Raw genomic sequence first — 5,047 nt, forward strand, 5'->3', positions numbered from 1 at the left:
TGAGAAAAACATCCCTGAGTTGTAAAGGGAGCAAGAGGCCTATTTAGATGTTTTCAAGATTTACATACATCTCGAAGGGACAGAGAAAGCATTTACCTACAACTACACATTTCCTAAAGAAAATGCTTCTAAAGAAAGGGGGGGGGGTCTCTTTCCCTTTTTGCATCAGGGAAAACTAATTTTTCTTTCTTTCTCGATTTGTATTTACCCTTTCAGGGGTGATTGCAGGAAAGAAGTGGTGTGTCCTGTCAAATGCTATAAAACTAGCCTGAGGAGCGTCTGGCAGGGTGTGGTGATCTTGGTAAAAGCAACTTTAGCAGAAGGGGAAGATGGAGAGATGGACGGGTGAGTGAAAGGTGAAAAAGTAGAAGAAAAGAAATGTATCCAGAGAGTGGAAGATGCTTGTCTGAGAACAGAACAGGCAGGACAAGGAATGCAAGACTAACGAAGTGATTTTTTTTCAGTGAGTGGCTTCAGAGGATGTGTAAGATGGGGACACAGCCAACACAGATGGGGGAGTGGAAGGCTGGCAGGGCACAGGCTGCTTCAGCCACTGTTACCCCAAGAAGCACCATCTTGGGGGAATCTCTTGGAGGAATGGCCATTTTAGATTCTATAAAGCTCAAGTCTATTGAAAAAATAACAGTGAAGGTTTAGGCTCGGGGTCAGGGCTCAGCCTGGTCAGGGTCAGGAATTAGTTGTGAGAAGATATTTCATGGTCAGAATGTGGGCTAGGGTGGGGTGGGAGCCTGTGATTCTGGGATCAGATTAGAGGTCAATGTCCAGAGGACAGAGGCTGATCTTCAGATACCATAAACCTGAACTTCACCCCGTCTCTTCCTACTATCTATTTCTCCTTCGCCATTCCGTAGCTAAGTTTCTTTTCCTCCTATATTTCATTTTTCTTTCTCCCTCTTCCTCTCTTTCCACCTCTCTCTTCTCCTTAAGGATGAGGGAGACAAGAAAGGGGTTAAGAAAAATGGTCTCCCTCACCCTTACGTTTGCAACTCATGCCCGCAGAATCTTAAACAGCTTCAAAACTTGGTTCTTTGTTGATTGAAAATGACTTCAGACCCAAACTGAATAATTTAGAAATCAAAGGAGCATAATCTGACTCAAATCTCTGCAAATGAGTAAAATCTAAATTCCAATTCCCTTGTCTTCTGGAGTGGCCCACAGTTGATTTTTTTTTTTTTTGCAATGGATCAGTCACTTGTATTCGACTTTTAAAATCTTGTGACACTGGTATTCGATTTTTAAAATCTTGTGACTGGTTTCATAAATACAATTGGGCAAAAAACCTTACTTCCTATAAGGGGAAATCAGGCTTGACTAATGCTCATGCTGGCGCTAAAAGAAGGAATATTGCATGTTTGTAAGTGCAGATATATTTGAATATCAAAATAGCAGGGACAATAAGTGATAGGCCATAGAGGAAATAGCCAAAACTTACAAAAAGGACAAACCATTAAAAACACAAAAGAATTATGCTAGAAATTAACCCTAGCCTTCTCTCACCAAAGTGTTCCAGTTGGAAATATCAAAATCTTCTAAAATCCTGGGTGATTATATTTAGAAATTAATGACAGTAAGAGTGTCTGTTTCAAACCCAGAACACTTTTTATGGAGTATCTTATAATCTCCAATAGGAGAATCACAGTGCAGAACTCCAGGTTTTGGAGAAAATCCATGTCTCCCTCTGCAGATACCAATTTGGAAAGGGGCTCCTGGCTTGTCACTGGGCCCAGGTGGAATCTGGATGCCTGCACTGGACTAAATGCATGTGTCCCACCCCACAATTCGTATGTTGAAACCCTAATCCCAGTGTGAAGGTGTTTGCTGCTTGGCCTTTGGGAGTAACTAGATCATAAGGGTGGAGTTCTCATGAATGGGATTAGTGCCTGTATTAGGGTTCTCCAGAAAAACAGAACCAATAGGATGTATATAGATATATAGAGAGAGATTATGAGGAATTGGTTTGTGCAATTATGGAGGCTAAGAACTCCCATGATCTGCTGTCTGCAAGCTGGAGGCCAGGGGAAAGTGGTTGGTATCATTCATTCATTCATTTATTTCTAGAGTGCATGAGTGAGTGGGGGAGAGGGGCAGAGGGAGAAGGAGAGAGAATCTCAAGCAGGCTCCATGCTCAGCACAGAACCTGACATGGGGCTCAATCTCACAACCCTGAGGTCATGCCCTGAGGTGAAATCAAGGTCAGATGCCTAACCAACTGATCCACCCACATGCCCCGTGGTGGTATCATTCTAAAGAAAACCTCAGGCCTAAAAATCAGGGAGCCAGGGGTATAAATCCCAGTCCAAATCCGAAGGCCAGAGAACGGGAGGGCTGATGTCCGAGGGCAGGAGAAGACAGAGATCCCAGCTCAAGCAGAGAGCAAATCCCTCCTTCCTCCACCTTTTTGTTCTATTTAGGCCCCCAGTGGATTGGAAGAGGCCCATTGATTGGTGTGGGCCATCTTTGCTCAGTCCACCAATTCAAATGCTATTCTCTTCTGGAAACAGCCTTGCAGAAACACCCAGAAATAATGTTTTACTAGCCATGTGGGCATCCCTGAAGATTAAATCAACCATCACAGCCACCTTATAGGAAGCAGCCAGAGCTGCTTAGCTTTCTCTTGGCCACGTGAAGACACAGTGAGAAGTCTGCAGCCCACAAGATGGCATCCTGATCTTGGACTCCCGGCCTCCAAAGCTGTGAGAAGTATACTTCAGCTATTGATAAGCCATGGTATTTTGTTGTAGAAGCCCAGACTAACAAAGTCACCCAGCCACGAACACCAAGGGCGTTGTGACCCAAACTGCAAATCACATACTGGGTGCAAACTACCAAACCTGACATTGGGTGTGCACAGCAGCATCCATCATGCCCGGAAAAGATGTGTGTGGGATCAGACTCAAGTGGGAATGGAAGGCGCAGGCGTACACGCCTCTGCAGGTGGCTTGGATGCCCACGGCACCTGCTCCTGAAGCATCTCCCTCCACCTCCACCTACGGGCTCATGGATAGTCCCTGTGATCTGTTTACAGAGAAGGGAAACAACAGACCAGGCTTGTGGATGGATCTGTATGATGGGCTGGTGCCAGGCAGTAGGCAGATGCTGGGTTAGCACTGCACCCATGTGGCCCTGAGTGATGTANNNNAATCCTTCAGGTGGTGAAACGTCAGGGGTCCACCTTGTGGGAGAGGAGGATGTCCTTAGGTGCACTTATGCATGGATCCATATGAGCCACCTAATCAAGGACTTGGAAAGAATGAAGATATAAAGAAAAAAAAAAGAATAAAAGTATAAGAGGTACTCAGTGCCCAAACCAACAGAGGCAGAGGCCAGTGCTAAGGACTGCACAAGACATGCCCCGTCACGGAGAGGACTGAGCTTTATCCTCACAGGGACAGACACATACCATGGGTTCCCATTCGCCCTTCCTTGTACACCCAATGCTTCTGTCAACACTGCCGTGTGGGAACTTAGAAAATGTCTTTTCTAGTGCTATGGTATCCCATGAGGTAGTGAGGTCATTAACTCCCAGCCATGGAGCTCACTGATCTTCCCAGGTGCCCCATTTACACAGACACGGTTGGCTTATCAGAGTGATAGAATGGCCCGCGAAGGCTTCCGAGGGCCCTGGGTGAGAGACGGTACCCTGGCATCCATCACGAATGTACATCTCAGACCAGCGGTCAGTCTGCTGTGCCACGACCCCCACAGCGAGAATGCAGGCATCCATGAGACAAGAGGAGATTAAGGGAGAGCCCCCCCCATTATTGCACGCTCCCACCCACAACCCACTTAAAGAATTCTTGCTTCTGGTCTCCGTAGCCTTGGGATTGGTGTGGGTGAGGAACCCATCGCAGTTCTAATCAACTGGAAGCCATGCCCTCAGCCCAGCCATTTTGTGCTTCCCCACGCAGCAAAGAGGAGAGGCTTTCGTGACCACCAGAGGGAGGCTGGGTCGCTGGGTCAGGGAGGACTGTGTTTGGAAGCCAGGTGACATGTGAGGGGTACATCTTCCTATTTCCGTGGCCAGTGGCCCTGCTCCGTGGAAAACTGCAGACACTCAATAAAGATCATCAAACACCCACACCATCTAAGGATGAAGATTTATGTCACATGACAATCGCTTAAACTAGGTGTCGGCAGGTAGTAAGCCCATATGGAACGGGTGGGGGAAGGAGCACCGTTCCGCACCCAGGACCTTTGCTTTTTACATTATTTCCTGCCCCCGTCTTCCTCTCAGTGTGGCATATGAAGAACCGGCTGTCACCGTGGGCGTCCGACTCATTGTTATCAGCACACCATGTTGCTGTGATTACGTGATGGATGGGAATTGTGTGTCTTCTATACTGAGGACTCTGGTTTTCATCTGGACAAGGGGAAGGGGTGGATGTGAGGAGGAAGACGGTGGACCGGGCCGGACACTTGGCTTCCTTCTCCCCCGTTCTGCACTCTGGGTAGCAGATCTATGGGACTGCCTGCCGTCCAGCTGGGTTCAGTCAAGAGGAGCCCCAACAGGAGACCAGAGGAAGGACACTGAGTAAAGCCAGGGTGCTAATTCCCCAGCTCCCTCCCTACGGTGTGGGCTGGGTGGCTTTTTCAGCCTGAGATCAGAGCGGGTAGCAGGCAGCCCTCTGAAAACCTCCCCCACGTACCCTTCCCCCTACAGATTCCAGAATGGTAAAGACTTCTCCTCCCCCTTCTCGGGCCTAGGATGGTTACAGAGACCCAAGGAGATGAGCCTCAGGAAACTGTGCAAACCTTCTATGTCAAGTGTCTGGGGTAGGATGGGTCCCCCTTTGTGCTGGGGCCCCTTCCTAAGTGGGAAGCTTCATCACGTGGTGCAACACCATCTCCCGGGTCATGGTGGTGCCCACATACCTTTGGCCCGAGCACCCTCCAAGCTGGAATGGGGACATGCACCAGAACAGTGAAGGAAGGTCCCGAGATGGTGAATCCCTCCCCGGGCTCTTCCCCTCCCCACGCCAGATCTCTGCATGTCCTGCCCTCCCCCTCACACAGAGAAACCCCAGCA

This window comes from Ursus maritimus, unplaced genomic scaffold (genome assembly GCF_017311325.1).
Source record: "Ursus maritimus isolate PB19 unplaced genomic scaffold, ASM1731132v1 scaffold_19, whole genome shotgun sequence".
Taxonomy (NCBI): Eukaryota; Metazoa; Chordata; class Mammalia; order Carnivora; family Ursidae; genus Ursus; species Ursus maritimus.